We start from the raw sequence: 15,786 nt of genomic DNA, 5'->3' as shown, positions 1-15,786 counted from the left end.
CCGCAGTCCACTTTTAGTTAAGGCACACACTGCGAATTTGTATTGTTCGAAAACGCACAGAAGAAATCTCCCACCGGCACTACCTTGGATGTCAAGATCCAGAGCCTATATGAGCGGCGTGGCCAGTGAATGGTTGTGCAGCGCGCGCAGTCGGCCCATCACGCTGTAATAATACAGTGCAGACAGAGGTAACAAGCAGTGTAGTGATGTTTTCAATAAGGAAACTCGCTAGCAGACACTGCCTGCGTAGGCGTTGCGAGGCGAGAGATGGGGGGGGGGGGAGGGGCGTACGAGAGAAGTGGGGCGTATGCGCAATGAGGGGAAAAACGCTGTGGTACTTGTGAAAGATAGAGTGGGGCGCAGCACGTAACAGGGACTTCAGAAGAGAACAACACAAGCGCACATTCACAGCTGGGAGTTTATTGAAGATGCAACACATATATAACACACAAAAATTTTCACACGGCACAAGTTTTCTCATCTAGAAAACCGAAAAACCTGACAAAAAGAATCGCCGTTCCACAAAAAAACTGTCAAGAAGGATGCGCCTAAGCGGAAAGAAATTCGGAAAAATAAAAATAAGAAATCGCAGGCGGATGAAGAGAACCAGAATATTAGTGCAGCGCTCTAACGAAATATAAGTAATCCTTCTCTGAAATGGTTCTAGATGGGTGATGACACATTTTTCCACATCTATCAATGTGAAAAGCTTCGATTATTTCGTGGGTGGTGTTACCTCTCTACTTTGATAGGACGGTCACGTCAAGAAAAAAAGGGTGAGCAGCCGCACAGGGTGCAATGCTGCGCCATGTGGGCAACTTGGCACAGAGAGGGGAGCGTAGGAGAGGAGGGAGAGGGTCACGCTTGCGCAATGGGCGTCGCTGGGAGGTATGTCTAGAGGCATGGTGTACCTAGAGGAGAATGAGGGGGAGCGAGCGCTGGGTGCGAGAGCAGGAGCGTAGGAGAGAAGAGAGGGGACGCGCATGCTCAGTGAGGGAGGCCACGCCACACACAAGGTTGTGCTCGACCATAAGAAGCTTCGCCTCTAAGAGCAGGATTCATTAATAGAACTACTGCGACTCTCATTTCGAATGATCGAGGTTGAGTTGTATTTTGCCAAGTGCGAGGCCGAATAGACTAGGCACCGTAGCATCCGGGTTAGTCCAAGTCCGAGCGAGCCCTGTACAAAAGAGAGAGGAATGAGAGAGAGATACGTAGTTAGTGAGTGAGGCGTCCTTAGTTCCGCCTAAACTGTCGACCAGTGGTAGCGGGCGCATAAATATACTGATCAATAAGTTAGCATGTTCACACATGTGACAAGCCCGAGACATGTACCTAAAAGACACCACTCTTTTAACTGCCACATCATTTCAAGGGTGTACACGCGTGCACCGACATGGCCCAGTACAAGGACCTCTGTCACATTAGGTATTGATTGATATGTGGGGTTTAACGTCCCAAAACCACCATATGATTATGAGAGACGCCGTAGTGGAGGGCTCCGGAAATTTCGACCACCTGGGGTTCTTTAACGTGCGCCCAAATCTGAGCACACGGGCCTACAACATTTCCGCCTCCATCGGAAATGCAGCCGCCGCAGCCGGGATTTGAACCCGCGACCTGCGGGTCAGTAGCCGAGTACCTTAGCCACTAGACCACCGCGGCGGGGCTGTCACATTAGGTATGCCATGTTATAATCATATTGGACCTTTGCAAGCCTAGTTAGCACAAAAGGTGCTGCTAAAGAGTTGTGATATATAGAAGAAATTACGAGCATACTTGGGGTCACACCACTCCTCCTAAATTGCTGCCGACAGCATCTCAACCACAGGTCGGCGAACTCGCTCATGAGTTGTCTCACCGGATTCAGATCAAGCCGTGAGTTTGAGTCTGAGCGAGTCCGAGCAACGCCTTCCCACTGCTTTCAATGTCAGTGCAAACGCGCACTCCTCAACAGGAGCCGTCGGTCCGCCTTAGTTCACGCAGTGGTCGTGATGCGACGCCACATATAGGGTTAGAGCGCCTGCGTCACATGCGTGTCCGGGCGCTTTTCAACAGACATGCGATAGTCGTGTGTCCCTCTTCAACATTACACGTCTGTCAAATTTGTTCCTTCGTGCTCCTTCTTTGTGGCTTGAAACAATGTCATTGCCTCACAGCGATATTTAAATCAGCACATGCAACAGGGTCGCGGTGACGCTTCACCACTGGTTGCCCGCATAGCGCCACGAACTTCACAAGCTATCTCAAAGCACCTTATCACTTACAGAGCCAGCGTGACAGCCAACATTATCAACACAACAAATGCAAGACGCCGCCCCATGAAGTGTACCCAACTCTTACTTCATTAATTACTTCATCTAATCTCCGTCGTGAGGGGCCACATGCAGGGTTCTCTCCCCGATCACCACAAAGCACATACGAAGGGTAGATGATGAGCGAAAGAAGGAAAGAGCTACAGGAGAGGGTGGTGGTGTTTAGGATCGGCCTCCCTGTCTTGGCGCCGCTTGGACGCGTTGGATGGTTTTGGCTAGATCTACCCCGATTTGTTCCGGCTTTGCAGCGCTCCCTGAGGCGTCCAGAATCGGCGAAAACACAGCAATTCGGCCCGCCTCGTAAAAAATCCTTTCGATACGTCCGACCGACGAATTGCCTAGAAAGGGCTATTTGCAGGCTGAGTTGTGTGCACCTATGCGCTGCTTGGTTCGTAAAAGTACACCGGATTTTGAGCTGAGCGTGTGGGATCAGTCTTCAAAGACATTTCCCACGTTCCACGGTGCCTTCTCATCTTCATTTTTCCGCACACCGCAGCCTTCCTAGCACCAATGCCTCATCGATGAGTCAACTCTGCGCGTAGGACTCCTCGTCATTACACTGTGCAATGTCGCGTCGTACAATCGCTTTGTGTTTGGTTTGGTGCCGCGCTTCTCCCTCGCCATAGGACGAAGTGATCGTGCATTTTTCCTCTTTCTTAGGTTGAAAAGGAGGCGGTCACGGTTTGACTTTGCCTCTTTAGGGTGAAGTTGAAGACGTGGAGTGTCCTGGACTCAATCGTTTTCTCCGGTAGGGAATCATGGGAAGACACCGGCTTTAAAACGAGAGTGCGTGACGCTCCAAGGATGCTTCTTTCATTCATGTAGTATCACGCCACCTTCAACATGTAAAATACTGTAAATAAACGTTCCTGTTACCAGCTCCCGCTCGTCTACCCGTCTTCGCCCTGAGACTTGAATGGCTCCGGGCTCGAAAAATCCCCCCAGTCTCAACTGTGGTGAACAGCTGGGTCGGGCGCATCTAGCTGGCATTGAAAGAAAAGTGGAGACACTTGTCCGGGTGAGTAATCTTTTGGTGAGTATGCCTGAGAAAGTCAGTATCAGTCAGAGTGAGCCCCAAGAAGTAAATGTATTTCTTTAATTAGATCCACACTTGTTTTTTTTTTTTTGCTACCTATGATCTCGACAGTACAAAAGCGCATTTCAGTGACATAACTAGAACGTTTTTTCACTAAAGAATGAATGAATTTTTCATAGCATGGGTAGAAAATACGAGGAGAAAAAAAGTAACGGGAAAAGCATGAAGAAAAAGGGGTTTAACCATTTCACGTGTTACGATGTTTGCGCAAAACAGGCACATCGTCTATTCCGAGGACAGAAAACTCGACGGCCGTTGTGGCGTATCCTAAAAGAGCCATTGTTCGCGGCTGTCGATGACTTTTTCGGCCAGCTGTCACTTGCTCTGCGCTGTCAAGTCGCTGCCACCCGCCCCATCACCGCACAGCCGTTCATTGCGACGCGTCAGCGACCGCGCAGTTCCACTCAGAGGTCTCTATCGACACGCGAGAGAACATATGCGCAGTAGTTGTATACGGCATGTTGCAGCTAACTTACCACGCAACGTGTGTATTTAAGACGGGGCCTCCCGTCAAAACGTCGGTTAAATACACAGTTGTTATGTGAAAACGCATCTACTTTCATACTTGTATATAAAGGCTTATCTGCTCAATAATACTTTCAGTCTACGTAAGGTTATAAGCATAACATGACAGTTTATTTTGCCGATGTGTCGACGGTAGCTACAAACAATGTTATGCGGTATGCAACATGCAATACGTTGGCCACACAGACACGTACGCCGTTTAGAATTATATTCAACAACCATCGGGCACATGTACGTTTCCTGCCAGGACTACAACTTTCAAAACACAGCACAGTGTAGCACCGGTATTCCTGTCCCGAAACTTGTTGGGCGGGCGAGCCAAGCGCTCCATCGACCCAACATGCCTGGTCACGGCGTAATTTTTGCAGACACGGCCTCATAATGTGTGAATCCCACGGGACGGCTTTGTGCTCTAACATAGTAGAGTACCAAGGACTCCAAATCGTTAACAACTTTTTCGAAATACGCATTGAAAGATCACGGCTTCCATGATATAAGGGCTACACTATTCCAAAACAATTTTAGAACCATGAAAGAGCGAAAACAACGAGAATCTTAGTTCATCCGGAAATTCTACACGATTTTCAACACGATAGTTTAATTTAGTGTACATTGCAGCCATTGTCTACCTGATAACACGACTTGGCACACTTTGTTGTGTTAGTTATTATGACTGTGTATGACTTCTTGTACAATGTACTTTTCCCCTGTGTATCAGCCTACACACCATAGTGGCCGGTGAATTGCTGACAATTTTTGACAAATAAATAAACAAACAAATAAATAAATAAATAAATAAATAAAATGAACAGAATATATGAATCCCCAGGCACCCTGTCAGCGCTATACAACCACGAAAAGATGCAAACGCCCCTCTTTAATCAGTCCTCGATCCCTGGCTGCCCATTGCGGCAGTAATGTTATCCCGTGACACAGCTGTAAGTGTACGCATGTAACATTATAGAGTTTATACTGTAGGCCCATGTTCTCAGATTTCGGTGCACGGTAAAGAACTCCAGGTGGTCGAAATTTCCGGAGACCTCCACTACGGCGTCTCTCACAATCATATGGTGGTTTTTGGGCGCTAAACCCCACATATCAATCAATCAAGCATGATAAAATTGGTTTGCCGCTTCAAGCACACCTGGCACGCACAGATAAGTGGTTCCGGATGTCGTACAGTCATCTTTTATTCCTTTACGCACCTTTTGTCTTGCTTCGCTGAAAACAGCCAATGCATGTAATTAATATTGATCTGAATGATTGATAATTTGACACACACACACACGCATATATATATATATATATATATATATATATATATACAATGTGATCTAACAGATAATAATACCGAGGAAAGTATAGGGAAAGTTATAAAGTCGAATTGTAAGTAAATGTGAAGAAAGAAAAGTGGGTAAAAAGGTAACTTGCCGTGGGAAGGAACGGTTCCTTCCTTCCTTCCTTCCTTCCTTCCTTCCTTCCTTCCTTCCTTCCTTCCTTCCTATCTATCTATCTATCTATCTATCTATCTATCTATCTATCTATCTATCTATCTATCTATCTATCTATCTATCTATCTATCTATCTATCTATCTATCTATCTATCTATCTATCTATCTATCTATCTATCTATCTATGTAAATAAAGAAATAAAAAAATTGAGGATTTGTCCCAAATCCTGTACACGAATACCCCTTTTTTCCTTGTTCTGTACTAAAAATATAAAAGATTTTTTTTTAAACCAAGATGCCGGCAGGCATCGACTTGTATAAGCATTCAGTGGAAGTCGCATTTTGCGTGCAATGTGCCACCAGATAGTAACAACCATATCTACATGAGATTGTGTGATGCACGTCAGACATCCGAAAGAACTGTCACTTGCTTTTGTTCTAGTAACACGTATACTAAAGGTTCAGCGGTGGAAGCTGTATTTGCGCTACATACAGCGTCTCTTATGGGGGAATGTATGAAGTTTCAGCACTGACGCAATAGTTAGTTTAGCAACGATCGCATACTCGTTTGGTGTAACACCATCCTATATGACGGATACATCGCATGAACGCATACTGCCCGCAAAAGTGGGGCGAACATATATCAAGCGTCCAAACGAATCCTGGCGAAGGAGTCGCGAGGTGAAGAATTGACTTCGCGTCTTTGCAGCACCTCGGGTCTTAGCTTGGTCCTTCCTGGGCTTGCCATCTCAGAGATCCGTCATGACCCAACGGAGTAGTAGGATGCGCTCACGATGCCAGGACTGGAAGGAGAGAAAATGAAGAGAAGGTTCTACACGGGGGACTCCTCAATTTGCCACACCAGCTGATACGTTGAAAAACAGTCAGTGTATACTTGATTGATATATGTAGCTGTAAACACTATGGAACCGTTCGTGGCAAGTCATAATTAACACCATGATTTTTTTAATTGTGTGTAATATAAAGAGAGGTTCGAGCCATTGAGTGGCTCAGGCTATGGACTTCTGTTCTCTTGCGCAATGGTGGCCATCGCAAAGCAGTGAACAATCACAAAGCAATAAAAAGACAAATAGAGAGAGACACTAGCACACTTTGCCAGATTTCTTCAATACAACAAAAAGTGTCCACACCACAGAACTGAATACCAGAGGTTTGTATCGACCACTGTCGCAGAAGGACGGCACTCTTGAAATCCGTAGTTCTCGGTCGCGCGTGTGTGCTGCGCAGTTTACAATGCAGCTCACGATACTCAAATCAGCCAATGACCATAGGTTTGGGTTTACGACGCTGTTAATTGGGTATATTTGGCAGCAACGTTGAGAAAGAAGGGAAGGATTCCTAGCTTACTTCGAGAATTAATTGCAAATTCCAAGCCGTGTGGTGAGCAATGATGTTTGGCTCGCGTGTTCTTAGGAGCCTCGACCACCATTAGGCAGCACCTCGTGACCAAGCTGACAAAGCGTTACAGGGCCCCTTTGAACTATAAAGGGAGAGGTTTGACTACGTAAAGGCGCTCCCCATGAGTGATTAAGAGAAGGGGAGGGAGGGGGCGTTACCCCACAGTGCGCTCGCCTATACGATTGAACCGACCTCTGACTCTCTCGCTGTAGCTCTCTGAGACGAACCATCTTGTCGGCGTCAGCCCGCTTTGATAACCGACCATTTTCCAAGAAATATATAGTTGAAGTAACGGAGCGTGCAATTCTCCCATCAGAAATAGAAGAGGTTACTGAAGCTTCTACTATCAATGCCGCGTTAGCCGACAATGGTATTCCCGGTCGTTTAATGTTCATTCATGTATTGTTTTTTTTTTTTGCAGCTCTCCCAAAGCTCAGTGGCACCATCGGCGAGAGTCTGGCGTTTTAGCTTCGTCTGTAGATGAGTTTTTCAATCGTCCTGTAACATCAGAGCTCTGTGACGAAAGAGTCGACAGCACTGACTGGCAAGCAAAACCGAAGAAGCAAGAAAAAGTTTGCCAATGCTACTGGCTTTTGCTAGGGCACATACTTTTCAAGGTACAAGTTTCAAGATACAAGGCAACGTTGGGCTCCTGTTTCAGCTCTTTCAATAGGGGGGACATTGTTCTACATACTGTATTAATACAGGCCCCTTGAATACCATAATCCTGTCATAAAAGCTGAAAGTGACTTGGAAGCAATAGCGAGAAATATAATATGAAGAATACTTAAATGAGTCATACCAATTCTGCGAACAATTACAATAAACTACGAACGCGAACATTAGCACATTTGTTTTATTTTCCAAGTTAATTTCTGCTAAGTTGCGATCTACAACGTTAGCTCCGGCTTTTTTAATGTCTCTAAACCTTTCGACAGGCTGCGGATGTGTTACCGTGTTACGCGTTGTTGAAAAGTAACAAGATGAAGTTACGGGAGGATTGTATTTCTAGCTTACAGAAAACTAACGCACGTGTTGAGGTTCATGCTGACACCGTTCTTAATGGCTTAAAGAAGCGTTTCGCGTTGCCCTAATGAGACTTGTATCGAAAATACAACAACAACAAAATCTACAACCATGCTGCAAGCGCTAAAAAGAAATAGAAAAAAAAGAACTTGTTCAAGCTTTCGCAATCTCGTTTCGGGGAACCTCCTTTTCTTTTTTCGTTGCTCGCTTACGCCACATCGACTTTGCGACGTGATTAGAATTTATAATGCGCGCAGCAAGCGAAATAATGCGCGCAGCAAACGAAATGAATATCAGATATTGCAGCCATGTTGGGCAAGCGTAACTTAGAACTTATCGTTACACGAGAAGTAATCAACTACAGGCTGTGTGGAAATTCGATTTTCTCTGGAACGGTTGAGGTGGCGCGTCCTGTAGAGAACTGAGAGCTGAAAAACTCGAACAGACAAATGAGTGCAAGGCGGTAAGCAACGCTCCATTTGGCACGCACGCCTTTGCAAAAAAAAAAAGAAGAAAATATGTAGTACTACGAAAATTCAATAACCTGTATGAACATTTCTGTAATATTGAATAAAAAAACTTTGCACTTGACTTGGCAATGGCACACTTCCAAGCCACACGTTGAATAGTATTGCCAGTAACGTTTAACAGGAAATTTGACTTGGCAATGACACACGCTTTATACCCCGGTGGTCTAAACACGCGGATCGTGTTTGGGAGAAAGGCCGTGCTGCCTGAAGATGAACCATCACACTAACTTTGTGTGTTCACAACTGCGCAAGCGGCGATAACAGCGTGCTATATCCGAGAAGCGCGGAATCTTGTTTGGATCTATAGCGCTTAGTGCTGACATTGTTTACTTGCTTTCAAGCGGCGAGGAGGATGCATGGCGTTCGCGAAGGGTAGCGAAGGAGAGGAGAAAACCACCCCCTCGTCTTTGAACGCGGCGAGGGGCACTTTATTAAGTAACAGCAAAAAGAGTGGGCGAAGCGTGCCTGACACCTATCTCGCCCCGACCTTGATGCTGTTGTATACTCCTCGGTCGACACACACGTGATAACTTTCGAATCGTGCTATACACTGCACGATCGCTATTTTTTATCTCGGGTCACAAGCGGTGATAAACTTTGGTCATCACTTTCGAAGGTATTTCCACCTACGCTTGACATGGCGCCTGCTACACTGCCTCCCTAAAACGATATACGTGAACATAAAATTAAGGATTGCTAACACCAATAGTGAAGGCAGACTGACGCCCGCACGACTGCTATGCTAACAGACACTGCAACTTTATAAGTATTTGCTTCTTATTCCTTACTTTTCTTCCCATCACTTGCTGTTTCATATAAAAGGCGTTTCATACTAGCTCATCTTTCACTGTGTGGCAGATCCTGGTCATTACTCATTTAAAGTCGGGAGAGTTATGACAAGCACCAAAGCTGTCGCTGTGTGAATTATTTAACTAATGTATGTATTGAAATTGATGAGCGTTGCAAGCTTGTTCACGTAGCATATTGCGGGATTAAACTGTATACCACACCTAATACAGGAAAATACAATACACCGAAGGCATGAGATTGATGAGTACACTTATTAAATAATTAAACGAGTGCGGTGAGTCACGTGCGGAGCGAAAACACTAGGCCCATAATAAGCGCCAAATATAGGACAACACTTATATGAAGGTACACTTGACATGTCCTGCCATACACCCTTAATAAAACCATATCAGCACAAAGATCACCCAAGCCCGCATCAATAACAAAGCCACCCATCACACGAGCGCACGGAACCGTATGTCGCTCCGGCAAACAGTCCCTCATAACACTCGCGATACTCGAGGAAAAACACTGCACAGATGACACGCGCGATTCCTTTCGTGCTGGACATAAATAATCCAGCGTTTTCAAAAAGCGAAAGGGTTATAATTCAAGCTTGCCCACGGCGAGCGTCCCTTTCTTTCTTTCTTCCTTTCTTTCTTTTCTTTCCTTCTTTCTTTCTTTCTTTCTTTCTTTTTGAAAGCTGATTCGTTGAAACGATATAAGCGTACCCTATGTTTCATTGGGCGTTTCAAAGACCCAGAGCCTGCAGCGCAACGCTCGCCGACGTGACTTGAGACAGCTCGCATGCGGTATACGGTAAACGACACTGTACACGTGAGCTGCCTGCAGCCGAGCGCGTGTTATGTAGCAGTGCGTAGATGAGTAATAGCGCTTTTTCGAGAGCGGAGCTGCACGTTCATCGCAAGGTGTCAAGGACAAACAAGAGAAGAAAAAGGCGTTTGACTTCCACCAAGGTGAGAGCAGTGACGAGTGAGAAAATTCGAATAGATAAAACTTATCTTCATTCACCGGCCATTCGCATGCACTGTTTCTCTGGAAAGACATTCATTAATTTTTAAATCTCATTTACAAGTTCGTCGACAACCTGCACTCTGGATGTGGCCTACTATTATCGTGTTCATTAGCGCCCTTTTCTGGCCTTTGAGAGATAAGAATTATTGGAAACAAGAGATGCAGCAGCAACAAGAAAAACCTTAAGCTCCGGAAAAGTTCGCGGTCGTGAGCATTTGGGGCGAAATGCATTAGAGGAGTTACAAAAAACAGACAAAAAACACACACCAGGCCTGAGCAACACTGTCACAGCGAAAGCTGGAAGCGGCCTTTCAGAGCCTTTTTTAAACACTCTTTTAGGTGACTATCACGCACATTTGCAGGTACCCACCATGCCATTAATCATTGTGTAGTACGTAGCAGGTATTCAGTATGTCATCCTTCGTCATTCTTCGGGGAAGCGTGGTACCTGCTGCACACTTGCAAGGAACATTGTGCATTTTTTGTTGTTGTGATGCGCTTTACGACGATGAAGGATTATGCCAGAAGCTTTATCCCAACAACCCCCCACCATAGGTATGTACCACAGTTAATACGTGAAGAAGATCGAGTTTTTGTGAACGGTTGGAGCATTCGACGACCCACTCTTTGCGCAATTCACATTAACACCTGATTGCCCATTCGTTCTTCTAGAACGCTTTATTACTGATGTTAACGAGATTCCTTTCCCGACATCAAGCCTGCTAAAGGCCAGTTTGCAAAGCAGTTCCAAGTACCGGCGTAGCTCAGCGGTAGAACACTGGGCTGGCACGCAGGGGACCTGGGTTCGAATCACATTGTGTCGTTAAAGCTTTTCATTTACTGAGTTTTCTTTCTTTTTTCGTGCGACAGTGGTTATGGGCACCGGCGCACATAGACGGCGCGCACGTGAACCGCGTTGCGACCTCATAACCGCTTTCGCTGTCAAAAATCACCTATCGAACTCATCGCTGTCACAAAGCACGTTATACTTGGCAAACCGGCGTCAGAAAGTGCAGTAATGCATGACACGCGGACCAGTGTGTACGAACCGCCATTTGAAGTAAATGGCGTAAAGAAGTTCGAAATAAATACACAAAGAAACAATAAAAAGAAATGAACGTAAAATTGAAAATAAGCCAGACAAAGCGATCAAAGCGCGCCGTGCTGTAGAATGAAGACCATACAGGGAGTGCGGATCGAGGGGGTTCGCGAGCGGTAATCCCGGCAGCTCAATCAATCAGAGAGTTCCCGGTATTGTTCATCCCGGACGCCTGAGTCGATGAGGCATGTGGCGCTCCGCGGTAGTGCCAGTAGTTCATTCGAGTCGAAAAACCTGTCACAAAGAAATAAAGAAGAGAAAAAGAAAACAAAAGAAATCATGCGAAATAAGAAGAGGGGAGTCGAATCAGAAAGCTGGAAACGCCATTATTTGCGGCAGGCGTTTTTTATTTACCGCTTCACTCTCGTACAATTCATTCATCTATCCATCCACTTGTTTGTTTCGGTGATGGTGTGTGAAACCGTTTTCCGGAAGATGTCGAACTCTACCAAGCTGCTCGGAGAGTTACATACACGTATACGGAAACGAGATGCCGGTTAGGTTGTGCAGAACGAAGGAGGAAGAAAGTTTAAGCGGAAAGACAGGGAGGTTAGCCAGTTCTTAGACCGGCTGGCTACCCTGTGCTGGGGAAAGGGGTGAGGGGAATGAAAGATGTTAAAAAGAAATGTTGCGAAGAGAGGGAGAAATTACCAAAAAAAGAAAATTGCGACAGAGGAAAGGCAACATCAAAGAGTATAAGACACTAAAGTCTGTCTCTGAGGCCAGTTGTCCGCAAAAAGCGCAGCAAAGCTTTAAAAGCCTTCTGGGCTGAGGATGGGCTCGGCCAATGACCCAAAATCCTTTGTTCCGACAGAGGCCGATCGTGCAGAACGAAAGCGCTAAAGGCGGCTGGATTCTCTTTATAAGAACCATTTCGACAAGAGAGTCGACAAGTAGACGATTGCACATTCGGAATGAAAGGTCACAAAGGCGGAACTCGTTTGTTCGTTGTATACGCGCTGCCTACATGGCTCAGTTGTAAAGAAGCTCCTTTCGTCCCCTCGCTGATGTAATCCAGATGTAAGATTATACTTTTGGCACATCGCCCATCCCGTACGTGGTGCCTCGGTGTAACGATGCGTACAGAAGGGAAGGATACAGAATCCACGGTGTCAGGTTTGCTTGGAAACTGATCAGGCGCATTTACGCTGACGCGGTGAACGTGTTTTACTTATGCATGGTGAGCGTATATATATAGGCGTGTCTGCAGCGTTCGTGTTAAAGGGGGCACTAAAGAGCAAAAACGTTTTTATTTTTTCACGTGCATATTAGTAAAGTAAAAATTGGAGGATCCTTAAGCTTTGCCTTTAGAAGTTGAACGCGACACGGATAGCGATACCCTGTCGCAGTGCATTCCTTGTAATGAGTAGCATATGCTTTTAACTATTCATGCGGAACCTCTTCGAACTTGTCATGCACGCTTTGATTGATATGTGGGGATTGACGTTCCAAAACCACCATATGATTATGAGAGATGCCGTAGTGGAGGGCTCCGGAAATTTCGACCACCTGGGGTTCTTTAACGTGCACCCTAGTCTGAGCACACGGGTCTGCAGCATTGTCGCCGCCATCGAAAATGCAGCCACCGCAGCTGGGATTTGATCCCGCGACTTGCGCGTCAGCACTACGGGAATAGGCAAAGTAACGGGTGTGCCTTAATTTCGTAGTGAGTGACTGGCTTTAAACTATGAATTAAATATGATAACCACATGTTCGCACACACTAAACAAAAATGACCTGAAATAACCTCAAAAACTGGGTAAACCATTTGTCCTCTAGCGCACTACCTTTCCTGGGTTTTTTTTACCACCTACTACCGAGGTAAAAATTTACTCTCGTGCTAACTGAGTTTTTGAACGTAGGGAGAGTAGTGAATATTTACCCCAGTGAGGTTTTCAGCGAGTATAGAGAGAGTAAATTTTTACTACCTTCACAAGGTTTTTGAGGTGATTACTGGGAGTTATTTCTGGTGGTAAAAAAATAAAAATTGACGGGTGCATTCGGCCAGAGACGACAAATTTATTGAATAGCAGAACTGATTGAATTTATTGAACGGCAGAATTGGTGACACAGATTCATATACAGACAAACACGCACACACAACAAATGCAGAATAATACACCACTAGAACAGACTGCACGCGTTGCTCAACTACACTTCGACAATCCGGTATATATATAGGCACGACTTTTTGACCGGCCAAGTAGTACCGGTAGGAGAGCTCTTTTTTTCCATCGATTAACAACAACGCTTAAAGGTGCAAGCGTAAGCTTCAGATGGGCTGCAGGGCACAAAATGTCACACCGACCTTTTATTATAAATCTACACGATCTCACCTTTTTGATTATCCAATAATTGCTTGGCACACCGGGCTCTTTGCCCCACGCGTGTTAGCACTGCTGATGCACTAGTCCATAAAATATACCTAAGTACACACAAACCATGATAGCTCAATGATTTTAATTGAGCGACGGTGCATAAACACAGTAGAAGCACGTATTCATCACAACGGGCGTAGAGGAGCGGTGCACGCCTGCACACAAGCTTCTTACCGACGGCGTTCTAGGCCTTTTCGAGGAGCACGGCTATCCGATGAAACACAGCTGGCAATCACAGAACACATATCCTGTGCGAATTTCGTCGTCATTTCAGACACAAATGAACGCGTGACCGCTATCTTGCGGAGACGGGGCGGTGTATGCATACTTCCAACGAAACACCACCATCCGGGCAGGTCCGGGTTTTCTTCGTGCTCACCGGCCGCCGCTTGTTGGTTCCGTCTGCCTCTTATTGGCTTCGTGCTACATGTTTGAGAACAGTTGGTGCATGAGGTGGGCAATTCGGGCAGCACTTTACTCGTGCAGACATCGCCTACTGTGGAACAAAATATATGCGATGCTTCTTTCATCTGCCCCGGCGACACACTCCCACTGGTCACTGGTGGCCGCGGCTCGGTGCCGACGACAAAGTGAAGCATTTTGCTTATTGCTGCTCCAGCAGGCAAGCACGGACGACGACACCAGATTGATTTTGTTACCACTGGCAGATCTGGAGATATCCGCGAACTGGAGATATCCGCGACGTGCAGGTTCGGAGGCGCTCGGAAGAGCACGGTCGCTCGATGATGTAGGAAACACGTGAGATCCATCAGCCCAACCAGACACACAGATACCGAGCTTCTTGCACTGTCTGTCTCCAAAGCCACCGCCGAGCAAAAGCAACAATTTGCGAAAATATGCAGGACAACTTTCCACAGCAGGTTTTCTTTCTTTTTTTTCTCTTTTGAGAGCCCCCCCCCCCCCCCCCTCCGTCTTTTTCTTTTTTTTCTTTCAAAGAATGCCGTTCTCGCTTGTTGTGCTTATGCTGCCCCCAGTTCCAGTAAAAGTGCGCTGACTCGAAGTCAGTCCAGAGGCACGGCGATGCAAAAAAAAAAAAAAAAAAAAAACAAAAAAAAAAACATTTGTGGGCTTCGCGTACCTTCAGTATTCACTGAGAGCGTCACAAGGAGGGGTATGGGGCAAAAGCCGCCGAAGCAGCTGCACCTTGCAGTCACGTGGTAATAAACTCTGAAACGCAGGTTAAAAATCACGTGATAGAAAACTCCCTAAGTGGTAAAACTGGATTTTGACATCCTTTTACTACTTGCCTGAGAGGTGGTGGTAAAACTATGTCATGTACCGTCTTTTACTCCTACGCGAGGTAGTAATTTTAAACGCGAGGGAGTTTTCAGAGGTCATGAGCCGGAAAAACCCCAAACTCGAATAGTTTTTGCTTACAGTGCAGGCCCGATGACAAGGTACGCTTGTACCACGGCCTATTACTGAGAACGTAGATATTGTGTGGTGAAGCATCTATATAGGACGCGTGTTATGTACAGCACGAGTTACTTTCACTGCATTTCTTAGCAGGGGAAGGTATTTCCACTCACAAGCATTCGCGTGGCCGAGTGATATAACACCCGTTTGCCAAGCAAACGACCTGGGTTCGTTGCTCACTTGAACCTGAAGTTAATTATTTTATTTTAGTTTGCACCTTTCTCGATTTCGCACCCACACACAAGATGATGTTTTGTCGCTCACAACCAACGACGCCCACAACGGAATTCTGCGAAACGAGCTCTTTAACGCTATCGCGTTAATAGTAGTACTAGGACACACCCTAATAAGCACCGACTCTGCTGACGCCTGCAAAAAAAAAAAAAAAACAGTCGTGGTGGCTCTTCAAACACCACGTCCGTCTCCGCAAACATATATGTGAGTAATCTTATGTGGGAATTTCATCGCAGCGGAGCAGGTTTTTAAAAGCTGCAATTAACTTTATAAGCTCGTTTCATGCCCACACCCTGAGGGATCCATGTGTATGTTTATTTTTTCTTTCTTTTTAACTTTACAAGCTCGTTTCATGCCCACACCCTGAGGGAACCATGTGTATGATTATTTTTTCTTTCTTTATAACTTCGTTCTCTTAATTTTGAATAAGTACGCTCTGTTGACATATATTT

General features: G+C 45.7%; 1 long non-coding RNA gene across 1 annotated transcript in view; it reads right to left on the bottom strand.

Moving 5' to 3' along the window:
- Positions 1 to 400: 400 nt before the first annotated feature.
- LOC142803742 (uncharacterized) overlaps positions 401 to 15,786 on the bottom strand; it is a 30,752-nt gene continuing 15,366 nt past the window's right edge. The window contains exon 3 of the long non-coding RNA XR_012894255.1: positions 401 to 6,190. This is a non-coding gene — a long non-coding RNA (uncharacterized LOC142803742). The remainder of the gene's footprint in view (positions 6,191 to 15,786) is intronic.

This window comes from Rhipicephalus microplus, chromosome 3 (genome assembly GCF_043290135.1).
Source record: "Rhipicephalus microplus isolate Deutch F79 chromosome 3, USDA_Rmic, whole genome shotgun sequence".
Lineage (NCBI taxonomy): Eukaryota > Metazoa > Arthropoda > Arachnida > Ixodida > Ixodidae > Rhipicephalus > Rhipicephalus microplus.
The sequence above is the reverse complement of the archived record's forward strand: the minus strand, read 5'-3'. Positions and strand labels throughout refer to the sequence as shown.